This window comes from Macrotis lagotis, chromosome X, assembly GCF_037893015.1.
Source record: "Macrotis lagotis isolate mMagLag1 chromosome X, bilby.v1.9.chrom.fasta, whole genome shotgun sequence".
NCBI lineage: Eukaryota > Metazoa > Chordata > Mammalia > Peramelemorphia > Peramelidae > Macrotis > Macrotis lagotis.
This window is the reverse complement of record NC_133666.1, coordinates 161,315,229-161,328,129: the sequence shown is the minus strand read 5'-3', so window position 1 is coordinate 161,328,129 and position 12,901 is coordinate 161,315,229.

Below are 12,901 nucleotides of genomic sequence, written 5' to 3'. Positions count from 1 at the left end.
GTAGTTGTTTTCATAGAGTTTCTGAGTCTGCCTTGGCAGGTAGACTCCTAAGTATTTTATATTGTCTGAAGTTATTTTGAGTGGGATTTCTCTTTCAAACTGTTGCTGCTGTATCTTGCTAGTAATATATAGAAATTCTGAGGATTTGTGAGGTTTTATTTTATATCCTGTTACTTTGCTAAAGTTTCTAAATGCTTCTAGTAGTTTTTTACATGATTTTAAGGATTCTCTAGGCATACCATCCTGTCATCTGCAAATTGTGAAAGTTTTGTTTCTTCCAAAATATTTCTATTCTTTCAGTATCTTTTTTATTTTCTTACTGATATTGAATGGTAGGGGTGATAACAAGCCTCCTTGTTTCACCCCTGATCTTACTGGGGATGCCTCTAACTTATCCCCATTTCATATAACACTTATTGATTGTTTCAGATAGACACTGCTTATCATTCTGAAGAACATTCCATTTATTCTTATGCTCTCAAGTGTTTTTGTTTTAATTTTTTTAGGTTTTTGCAAGGCAAATGCGGTTTAGTGGCTTGCCCAAGCCACACAACTAGGTAATTATTATATGTTTTAGGCCAGATTTGAACTAAATATGAAACTAAAAGAGAAAGAATAAATTAAAAATCCCAATTAAATGCCAAATTAGACATTCTAAAATTTAAAGGAGAAATTAATAAAATTGAAAGCAAAAAACTATTGAACTAATAAATAAAACCAAGATTTGGTTTCATGAAAATACAATAAAATTAATAAGATTCTGGTCAATTTAATTAAAAAAAAGAAAGAAGTCAAATTATAACCACCCCTTGTGAATATCTATACTCCTAATTGCTCTAAACTTCCCATATAGGTATGTAAACAATTTTACCTTATTGAATAACATGTTTTTTTTCTTTCCTGTTTAAATTTTTATGCTTATTTTGAGGATTATATTTGAAGATCAAATTTTCTGTTCAGCTCTGGTCTTTACATTATGAAAGTTTGAAAGTTTCTTAGTTCATTGAATATTCATCATTTCCCTCAAAAGATTATTCCCAATTTCATTGGGTATTTGATTATTGGTTGTTATCCAAGTTCCTTTGACTTTTGAATTATAATCTTCTAAGTCCTCTGCTGCTTTAATGTAGAAGCTACTAAATTCTGTGTAATCATAACTGACTGAATTATTTCTTTCTGTTTGGTTATAATAATTTCCCCTGGAGCTGTCAAAGTTCCTCATTCAGGTGGTTATCAGTGAATTCCTTCAATGACTATTTTATCTTCTGCTTCTAGGATATCATTTTCTTTTTTTAAAATTTATTTTGAGTTTTACAATTTTTCCATCATTCTTGCTTCTATTTATAATTCTTTCTCTTGATACAGATGGTATTCTCCATTGCAGATAGCCCAAAATTGCCCTATTTGTTCTACTGATGAAATGAGCAAGTCCATCAGTGTTGATCATCACTCCCATGTTCCCGATAGGGTACACAATGTTTTTTTCTGGTTCTGCTCATCTCACTCAGCATCAGTTCATGCAAATCCTTCAGGGCTTCCCTGAATTCCCATCCCTCCTGGTTTATAATGAAAAATAGTGTTCCATCACATAGATACATCACAGTTTGTTAAGCCATTCCCCAGTTGAATGATATTCACTTAATTTCCAATTTTTTGCCACCACAAACATGGCTACTATGAATATTTTTATACAAGTGATATTTTTACTCTTTTCCCCAAACTCTTCAGGGCATAGACCCAGTAGTGACATTGTTGGATTATAAATTTCTCTCCAGAAAGGTTGGATGAGTTCACAGCTCCACCAAATATGTATTAGTGTCCCAGATTTCCTACATCCCTTCCAACATTAATCATTGTCATTTCTGGTCATACTGACCAGTCCAAGAGGTGTGAGGTGGTATCTCAGAGATTCTTTAATATGTACTTCTCTAATAAGTAATGATTTGGAGCAATTTTTCCAATGATTATGAATTGCTTTAATTTCATCAGCATGGGAGCAGCTAGGTGGCACAGTGGATAAAGCACCAACCCTGGAGTCAGGAGTACCTGGGTTCAAATCCGGTCTCAGATACTTAATAATTACCTAGCCATGTGGCCTTGTGCAAGCCACCTAACCCTATTGCCTTGCAAAAACCTAAAAAAAAACAGGTTAATTGACCAGAAAAATGATCAGTAAAATGAATTAAGTTTAAGATACATGTACACACATACACACTCACATACAAGGATTTATAGGAAAAACAAGACACAGGGAAAGAAACAGACAAGAAAACATAAGCAATACATTTGAAGATGTTCCTATCAGACTGAGGTAATTATAATAGCTAAAGGAAGAAGAAGAAGAAGAAGAAGAAGAAGAAGAAGAAGAAGAAAAAGAAAGGAATGAAAGAAGATGGAAGATGAAAGAAGGAAGATTAAAGAGAAGAAGGAGGAGGAGAAGGAAAAATAGAAGGAAAAGAAGAGAAGAAGAAAATGAGAACTGACAACTTTGTAATTGTTGTTATAATCAACAAGATTAACATGAAAAATATAAAACTGCAATAAAATAGTATTGGTGATAATGAGCATCATTGTTTTATACCTGATTTTATTTGGGAATGCCTCAAGCCTGTCCCCCTTGCATATAATTCTTGTTGATGGTTTCAGATAGATACTGCTTATTATTCTAAGAAACATTTATTCCTACACACTCTATTGTTTTTATTAGGAATGAGTGCTGTATTTTATCAAAAGCTTTTTCAGCATCTATTGATTCGATCATAAGATTTCTGATAGGTATGTTATTGATATAATTAATTATGCTAACAGTTTTCCTAATATTGAACCAACTCTGATGCATTATCCTAGTGATAACCTATTGCAATAATTTTGCTAAGATTTTATCTGATATTTTTGTATCTATATTCATCAGGGAGACAGATCTATAATCTTCTTTTTCTGTTTTACCTCTTACTGGTTTAGGTTTCAGTACTATATTGTTTTCATAGAAAGAGTTAGGCAGAGTTCTGTCTTCACTTATTTTCCAAAGATTTTATATAGAATTGGGATCAATTGTTCCTTAAATGTTTGATAGAATTCACTTCTGAATCCATCAGGCCCTGGAGATTTTTTCTTAGGGAGTTCAGTAATGGCTTGTTGAATTTCTTTTTCTGAGATAGGGTTATTTAGGTTTTTAATTTCCTCTTCATTTAATCTGGGCAACTTATGTTTTTGTACATATTCATTCATTTCACTTAAATTTTCAAATTTATTGGCATAAAGTTGGGCAAAATAATTCCAAAGTATAAATTTAATTATTTTCTTCATTGGTGTTTGATTTCACCTTTTTCATTTATGATACTAGCAATTTGGTTTTCTTATTTCTTTTTTTTTTCATTAAATTGACCAGAGGTTTATTAACTTTATTGTATTTTCATAAAACCAGAACTTGGTTTCATTCATTAGTTCAATAGTTTTCTTTCTTTCAATTTTATTAATTTCTCCTTTAATTTTTACAATTTCTAACTTGGTATTTAATTGGGTTTTTTAATTTATTCTTTCTCTAATTTTTTAGTTTCATATTTAGTTCATTGATTTATTCTTTCTCTAATTTATTTATGTAAGCTTTTAAAGATATAATATATTCCCTGATAGCAGCCTTAAGTGTATCCCATATGTTTTGGTATGTTGTATTATTATTGTCAATATCTAGGATTAAATAATTCTTTTTTTATTTTGTTGCTTGATCCACTTATTCTTTAAAATGAGGTTATTTGGTTTCCAATTAGTTCTGGTTCTATATCTCCTTGACCCAGTATTGCATATGATTTTTATTTCTTTGTGATCTGAGAAAGATGTATTAACTATTTCTGACTTTCTGCAATTGATTATTAGGTTTTTTTGTCCTAGTATATGGTCAGTTTTTGTGTAATGTACTACAGAAAAAAAAAATATTCTTTTCTAATCCCATTCAATCTCCTCCATATGTCTATTGTATCTAGGTTTTCTAACAATCTATTTACCTCCTTAACTTCCTTCATGTTTATTTTATGATTGATTTATCTAAATCTGAGAACAGGAGGCTGAGGTCTCCCACTAGTAGAGTTTTGCTGTCTATGTCTTCCTGTAGCTCTTTCAAATTCTCCTCTAAGAATTTGGATGTTGTCCCATTGGGTGCATACATATTTAGTAATGAAATTACTTTATTGTCTATGGTACCTTTTAGGAGGATATAGTTTTCTTCCTTATTTCTTTTAACACTATCCAATTTTGCACTTTCTTTGTCTGAGATAAGGATTCCTACCCCTATTTTTTTCACTTCAGTTGAAGCAAAAATTTATTTTGCTCCAACCTTTTACCTTTACTATATATGTATCTCTCTCTGCTTCAAATGAGTTTCTTGTAAGGAGCATATTATAGAATTCTGGTTTTTAATCCACTTTGTCATCTGCTTATGTTTTAAGAGAGACTTCATCCCATTCACATTCAAAGTAATAATTACTCATTCTTTATTGCCCTCCAGGCTATCTTCCTTCTGTTTGTATTTTTCACCTTTTTTCCCTTTATCCATATTCCCCAGTGATTTGTTTCTTAATCCCTCCATCTTCTGTGTTTTCCCTCTTATATCAACCCCCTCCCCTTTTTCCCCTTTCCCTTTTCCCCTTCTTCCCTTCCTTCTATTCCCCCTTTTCTGCCCCTCCCCAACCCCCCTTCTCTTTTCCCCTTTTAATGCTTGAAAGGTAAGATAAGTTTCTTAATTTGATTAAGTGTGTCTTACTTAATTTTAAGCCAGATCTGATGAGATGAATATTCAGGTGCTTCTGACCTCCTCCATTCTTCCCCTCAATTACAGTAGGTCTTTTGTACCTCTGGAGATAATGAGATTTACCTCATTCAGATTCCCTCCAACCTCCCTTCTCTTTACTGAACCCCTTTTTAAGGAAGTATTGTTTTTACATCATTCTATCTGAGTCAAAGAAAAATTATGAGTGTCCATTATTTCTGGCTATGTATATTATCTCTAATAGAGTTATAATTCTCAAGCCTTATGTTGTCTTTCTCCCAAGTAGCTATACAGCCAGTTTCATCTTATTGTATAGCCATTTATTTTTGTCTTTTACCATTTCATGTGTCTCTTGAGCCTCCTGTTTGATTCCCCAAAGTTCTATTTAGTTCTGGTCTTTTCATCATGAAATCTTGGAAGTCTCCCATTTCATTAGATGTCCATCTTTTTTCCTGGAAGAGAAGGCTTAGCTTTGCTGGGTCGTGGATTCTTGGCTGCATTCCCAGCTCCCTTGCTCTTTGGAATATCTCATTCCAGGGCATTCGATCCCTTAATGTTGATGCAGCCAGGTCTTGCATAATACTTACTGTTTCTCCTTGGCATTTAATTTTTTTTCTTTCTGGTTGCTTGTAGTATTTTCTCTTTTATCTGATAGTCCTGGAATTTGGCCACAACATTGCTTGGTGTTTTCATTTTAGGATCTCTTTCTGGAGGGGATCTATGTATTCATTCAATAACTATTTTGCCCTCTGGCTACATGATATTAGGGCAATTTTCCATCACTAAATCCTATAATATTAAGTCCAGGCTTTTTTTTTTTCCTCTTCATTTTTTTCAGGAAGACCAATAATTCTCAGATTCCCCCGCTTTATCTATTCTTGAGGTCAGTGGCTTAGCTAATGTGATATTTTATATTATTTTATTTTTTTTTTTATCTTTGGTTTTGCTTAACATAATCTGTTTGTTTCATGAGGTCGATAGTTTCCATTGATTCCATTCTTCTTTTTTTAGAGAAGACTTTTCTTCATTTTTCTTTTGCAACTCCTTTTCCAGTTGGCCCATTCTATTTTTGAAGGACTGTTCTATTTGCCCAAATGTAGTTTTGAGAGAATCATTTTCCTTTTGCATCTGCTCAGTTGAGGATTTGAGAGAATCATTAATCTTTTCATTTGCCCAATTGAAGATCTGAGAGAGTTATTTCCATTTTGTCTTTGTCCAATCATATTTTCCATGGATTTGTTTTCTTGTTGCATGATGTTAATTTTCTCTTGCACCATGTTAATTTTCTATTGAGTTTCTTTTATTTCTTTTTTTAAATTTATTTTTACTAAAGATATTATTTGAGTTTTACAATTTTCCTCCAATCTTGCTTCCCTCCCCTCACCCCCACCCCACAGATAGCACTCTGTCAGTCTTTACTTTGTTTCCATGTTGTACCTTGATCCAAATTGGGTGTGATGAGAGAGAAATCATACCCTTAAAGAGAACAGAATTCTCAGAGGTAAGAGGATCAGACAATAAGATATCTGGTTTTTTTTTCTAAATTAAAGGGAATAGTCCTTGTACTTTGTTCAAACTCCACAGCTCCTTATCTGGATACAGATGGTACTCTCCTTTGCAGACAGCCCAAAATTGTTCCCAATTGTTTCACTGATGGAATGAGCAAGTCCTTCAAGGTTGAACATCACTCCCATGTTGCTATTAGGGTGTACAGTGTTTTTCTGGTTCTGCTCATCTCATTGAGTTTCTTTTCTCAATTTTTTTCAATTGTTTTCTAAACTTCCTGATTTCTTCAAGGAAGGCTTTCTGGACTGGAGACCAATTCATATTCTCCACAGCAGTGCTAGATCTCTCTGGGTTAGAATCTATTGCTTTTAAGTATTTCTCCATGGGCCACCCTTTTCTCTGGCCTTTTCTCATCTTGTGTATGGTGGGGAGCTGGCTCTCAGAGGTTTGCTTTTGAAGATCCTAAAGGCTTTGTTCACTTGACTTAGTAATTCCAAGGGCCAGCCAGTAGGGGGTGCTAGTTGTTATCTCTGGAATGAGGTCTTCAGCAGCAGTCTCTGCATTGACCTTGAACATAAGACTGGGCCCTGGGGGAGGGAATTAATCTCTATCTGTTGAGTGAACTCTGTTGCCCTAAGGGGATGGTGGGGGTGGGGAGGGTTGTTTATTGTTTGTTCTGGGCAAAGGGCTCTGCTGAAAGTATGTAGTTCAGGTTCCTGGCACAGGTGGATGTTCTCCAGGTGTGTGCTCTGAGACTCAATGCTGGAACTCACCCTCCTGTACCTCCTCACCTCCCCCCCAGGTCAAAGACTCCACAGCTAAATTTGGATATTGAACCAGCCACTCACTGAAGTCTCTATGACTGAGGCTGATCCTCTGGCTACCCCCAGCTGCAGATCCCACACTGATTGTCTGTCCCAGACTCCTGGTTCACCCAGAGTCACCTGAGACTGGCTTTCTTGGTAGGTTCTCTTTCTGGGTTTTACTGATCCAATTTCTGTTAAGAGATTTCTTTCATGTTATTTCTGAGGGGGAAAGAGAGAGGACCTATCACAGTGTCTGTCTTCTCTCTGTCATTTTCAGGATATCTCTTTCATCACAATATTTCTTGAAAGTGACTAACTAGGTTCTTTTTCATTCTTTTCAGGCAGGCAAATAATTTCCAATGTATTTCTTCTGGATGAATTTTTCCAGGTCATTTTCTTTTCTTTTTTTCTTTCTATTGATTTTATTTGACTAATTTTTGATGTCTGATAGAGTCATTAGCTTCCACTTATCCAAATCTAATTTTTAAGGACTAATTTTCATTTGGATAGTTTTTTTTTTTTTTAGCTTTTTTAGTTTTTGCAAGGCAATGGGGTTAAATGGCTTGCCCAAGGCCACCTGGCTAGGTAATTGTTAAATGTCCTGGCCGGATTTGAACTCAGGTACTCCTGACTCCAAGGTCAGTGCTCTATCCACTTTGCCACCTAGCCTCCCCCACTGCACCACCTAGCTGCCCCTTGCTTAGCTTTTGTATTTTCTTTTCCATTGGACCAATTCTACTTTTTAACGAGTTGCTTCCTTAGGTGGATTTTTTTTTCCAATTTGATCAATTGTATACTTTAAAGAATTGTTTTCATCAGTCAATTTTTTTTCCTTTTTTAAAGTTTTGACTCTCTCTTGCATAATTCTCATTTATTTTCCCAATTTTTCTGCTACCTCTTTTATTTACATTTTAAAATCCTTTTTAAATTTTAAATAAGGTCACTAAAGTAAACTTCCCTTTGAGGCTTGGCATTTTGGCATTTTTACATTGTTGTCCTCTAATCCCTTTCTGTTTTGATCTTCCCTGTCACTAGAATAACTTTCTATGGTCCAGACCATTTTCTGTTTGTATTTTTTTTCTTATTTTAACCAATTTTGTGACTCGCATATAAAACTCTGCTCCTGGAGCACAGTGGACATTTTCTTGTGCTGGTGACTAGAGATCTCATAACTGTTTTTTTTTTTTTTTTTTTTTGGCTGTTTTAATGTTGGTTTTTCTTTGGTTCACAGATTTTTTTTTCAGTGCTTGTACACTGTACAGTACTGGCATCACCTAGTTATATATCTTTTAGCAAAGATTCTGGAGCTAGTGTTTTTCTGCCTGTGCTGAGGCTGGAGCCCTCACAGCTGGCCTGCTATGCTACTGGTCTACTGAGTCAAGACCATAGGAACTCATTTGCTTATCTTTTCTATGAATAAAAAACTCTCACCAGCTTCCTTGAATACCATCTGTGTTAGACTTTGTTCCCTTTTTACCCAAGTGATACAGATATTTTCTGAAGTTCTTCTAAGTTATCTTATAATTGTTAATTTTACACTCCATCTTTTTGTAGTTTCTGTTACTCTGGAATTTATTTAGAGGCTTATTTTAATGTTATTTCCAAGAAAAACCAGGGAGAACTTAGGCAACTTCTTGGTTTTTCTTTGCCATCTTGCCTCTGCCTCCAAGACTGTGAACATATAAGAATATTAATTAGATAGAAGAAAGGAAACAAAATTCATAGTGGGAAAATTTCAGAAAACTATGGTTGTAAAATAAATGAGGAATTTCCAAAGCATTTCCCCAAAATATAATCCCTTATTAGCAACTGCTTAAGTTTCCCTTGGTCTATTGTGGCATCTTGAGTTTGGGGATAATAGCAATAACAGGAAAGGTAGTCATTGTTCCTCTGAACTCTTTAGACTCTCACTCCTGGACTGCTGTTGTTTAGACTAAAATGACTATATTAGCTATAGAGAGAAACAAGTAGAGCCAATCTGACTGCAACTACAAATCAGGACTCAGTTTTCATCTTCCCATCTTGATTCCTATGTCAATTAATGATTTTTTTTTCTTTTTGGAGAGGATTTTGCAAGGCAATGGGGTTAAGTGACTTGCCCAAGATCATACAGCTAGATGATTATTAAGTGGCTGAGGCTGCATTTGAACTCAGGTCCTCCTGACTCCAGGGCCAGTGCTCTACCCACTGTGCTACCTAGCTGCTCCTCCATTGATGATTCTTACTAGAGGCCTAAATAATAATTTTTTATCTGAGAATATTTGTTCTTTTCTAGAAACAACCTGATGATTCTTAGGACTAATTGAAGTCTATTTTTTTTCCAGAAAGATGATGATGGAGCAATTGGTGATACTCAGAGTTGACTTGGATCATAATTCAGGGTCTTTGAACAAAGAATGATGAGACTTTCCTCCACCCCCTATAAATAGTAGTGATAATAAGCTTTTCCTTATCTCTTACTGAAAATGATTATTTACAAAAATTCTTTACAGAAGTTGCCACAGTGTCTACTATAATAAGATTTCAGAACATTTAGGTCAATATTTATTTGAATTCATAGAGATAGATTAAATTCAGAGGTCGCCTGACACACCTTGACCAAAACACATCAAAAATATGGATACTTCTTAACAAACTGAGTTTTCTTTTTTAAAAACAATTATTTATTTAAGGCAAGGGTGTTAAGTAATTTGCCAAGGTCACACAACTTGGCAATTATTGGGTGTCTGAGGCCAGATATGAATTCAGGTCCTCCTGACTCCAGGACCAGTGCTTTATGCACTGTGCCACCTAGCTGCCCCTTGAGCTTGCATTTAAAGTAATAATTGTAAAAATGTACAACTCCTCCAAAAGTGTTCTATCGATAAGGTTCAAAACAGTGAGATATTAAAGGAAAAATAAAGTTTTCTCATGAAAATAAGAACAGTTTTAGCAATTCAACTTAAACCTGACCTCAAGTCATCTAACCTGACAGTTTCAAGATCTAAAAGAAAAACAAGGTATATCTCAAAAATAATAAATCTGCTTCCAAAGGTATTGATTTTATGAGCACCAATGTCTTGGTAGTAATTGTCCAGATGATTCTTAAAGTGTCTCAGCAAAATAAAATGTCATTTCTCTCAGCTGACATTTCTTCCTCAAATTAAAAAAAATGACCCTGAGGGGTCTTACAGAAATTTCCTGTCATTTCTAATGATAGTGAATTTGACAATCATCATTAATTATTGTTGACATTAGAGCTGTTACTGAAAGATGAGGGCTCATGGATTTAGATTTCATAGGGAACAGCAAGTATATAATTGTCTTTTGGATCCTGTTCTGTTTTTGTGCAAGGTTTCTTAACAGGTATTTTAGGTGTGCCTGATAGTGGAGAATTTTTATTCTTGGCTTCATTGGCTTTCCTCCATAGGAAGCTGAAATCTTTCTTCTGTAACACGTATAATTGTTTAAGATTCAAATAAAAAATCAGTGTAAAAGAATTTTATTAACTTTAAAACTTTGTACAAATATCAAATTATGGTATAAGTAAAATCATGTCATGCAAAAAACGAACTAAAAAACAACTAGAGGAAATGGAACCATTATTTGCAGTGCTATTCTCCCTATTAAAGTACTGAGAAGATACTGAAAAGTTGAACATAATGGAGAAGAAGATTTTGAGGTTCACCTTGCAGACATGAATAAAGAAATTCATAATGTTGAATTCATTGTATGCCCAAAGGCTACAGAAGACATTGAAGTACTCACAGTGATGAGAGCAAGGAGGTAGCCATAAGGGTAATTACAGTTTATGTGCTAAAGTTTTACTTATTTATTTATTTGTTTGTTTGTCTGTTTGTTTATTTGTTTATTCATTCATTCATTCATTTGTTCCTTCGTTTGTTTGTTTGCTTAATTATTTTTGCAGAAGATGAACTTTCCAAATGGCTAGGTGTGTAAATTGTTCATCAAAGCATTTCTGTGACCTTCATTAGTTAGGCTAAACAGATCATTCTAATCAATGTGTAATTGTCATGAACATTTATGTAGTATTTGACCCACAATTTGGTGCTTTTTAAAGAACTCTTGAACAATAAAAAACCAAAAATATTTCTTTCTTTCCAAAATATCTCTTTGAGATGGTGCAATGTGATTTAAGAAAGAAAACTATTTTATAAATCAGAACACCGTTTGTGCATCCTAAATCTACTATTTGGTACATCTAGCTAAATAAATCAATTAGCTGTTCTGAGTTTCAGTTACTTTATATATTATAGGAAAAGACTGAACTATGTATTATCCAAAACACATTATAGATCCATTTAAGTAAAATAACTTTCAAAATTCAAAGATCATAGCAACACTCTCCAATCTAAGACAGCATATATAATGATATTTGGTGAATGCTCTTCTTCTCGTGCTGTAACTACTAAACTTCCTTTCAGTTTTTGTCTTACCTAAAACCCTATATTCCATATAATAATTTCCTTAACCCCTTAATCCCTGTTTATTACTTTTTAAATTATTTGCTTATTATTCTTCACATAGCTTACTTTGCATATATTTGTTTGCCTATTGTCTCCTCCATTAGATTGTAGCCTCCTTATATACAAGGATTTTCTCTTACCTCTCTTTTTGTCACCCTTAGCACAGTGATTGACATGTAGTATGTTCTTAATGAATGACAATTCACTGATGACTTGAGTTATAATAATAATGGGAAGGTAGACAAAAGGGAAATGGTGAAAAGCAAGATGGAAATATGACTTAAGCTCAATAAATTAAAGAAGTGAATATTTCATAAATTATTCAAACTGACCATTACTATAGATTAAGATTTTTTTCCCCAAGGAAATACATTAGATATGGCAAGCACATTGCAGCTCTGATTTTTTCATAATTTGGACCAAATGTAATAAAATAAAATTTACAAAGTTCTACATTCAGAATTTTAGAACCTCATGAATACAAAATGGTAAGTATATAGAAAAGATACATTTTTATAAAAAATGATCTAGAGGATTAAATGGATTATAAGTGTAATGTCAGTCAACAAAATAAAACAATGGAAAAACAAGTTAGTGAATTTTTTCACTACAATAAATCCAAAACTAGAGAGTGACGGTTTCTGTTTTGTCTTCCTAGCTACTATCATTCTCCAGTATTATAACATGAAGTGTTGAATTGTATTTTGAGCACCACACTTCAACAATGACATTGATTAGATGAAAAATGTCAAGAGTGGATAACCAGAAAGATAAGTAAAGAGTTCAGATTCTTTTTTGCGGGGGGGGGGGGGGGGGGCGGAGTTTGGAAGGCACTGGGATTAAGTGATTTACCCAAAGTCACACAGTTAGGTAATTATTAAGTGTGTGAACTTGGATTTGAACTCAGGTCCTTCTCACTCCAGAGTAGGGACTCTGCACTGCACCATCTATCTGCCCCTAGGACTTCATATCTTTTCATATAAAGATCATATGAAGGAATTAGGAATCTTTTAGCTGAAAAAGACAATAATTTAGGGCAAGAGGAGGGAGATCTCAATTTGAGGCCATATTATATGGAGGAGACATTCTCTTTAATTTAGGACTTGTTATAAAAGGTAGAAGTTTAAGGGAGAAATTTAAGCCTGTAATAAGGAAAATTTTCCTAAAACTGGAATCATGCAAAAGTGGAATTGTCTTCTTTGGAATGTAATGAGTTTCTTTTTCATTGGAGGTCTTGAAAATAAATTTTAAATTTCATGTGTTTCTGTTTAGTTCTTTCAATCATATTTGACTCTTCTGTATCCCCATTTGGCATTTTCTTGACAAATATAGTAGATAGGTTTGTCATTTTCTTCTCTAAT